The sequence below is a fragment of the Loa loa genome (genome assembly GCF_000183805.2).
Source record: "Loa loa unplaced genomic scaffold supercont3.424, whole genome shotgun sequence".
Lineage (NCBI taxonomy): Eukaryota > Metazoa > Nematoda > Chromadorea > Rhabditida > Onchocercidae > Loa > Loa loa.
This window is the reverse complement of record NW_018108604.1, coordinates 48,654-49,032: the sequence shown is the minus strand read 5'-3', so window position 1 is coordinate 49,032 and position 379 is coordinate 48,654.

Here is a 379-nt window from a genome sequence, read left to right as displayed (position 1 = left end):
ATTCAAATTTGTTATTAATATCTTAATATTTTCACAGTAATTAATTGATTAATTAATTAATTAAATACTAATATAAGAGAAGAATAAATTTATTGGTATTAAATTTAATAAGCATATCTCATAACAATATCAACCTACATTAATGCTTTCATTAACTGATAAGAAACCGGTTGCTGGCATAACAATATATCGTGTTGGAGCATTAGTACGAATTCGAAATGCTACACGTAAATGGCTAACATTTCTAAATTTATTCAATAATATTCATTGATATTAATAAAATTACAATATGACAATTTACAATACTGAAATTATACAAAAAAAAAATAAAATAAGTAGTAAATTAATTTAAAAATTAAAAAATTAAATAAATAATAAT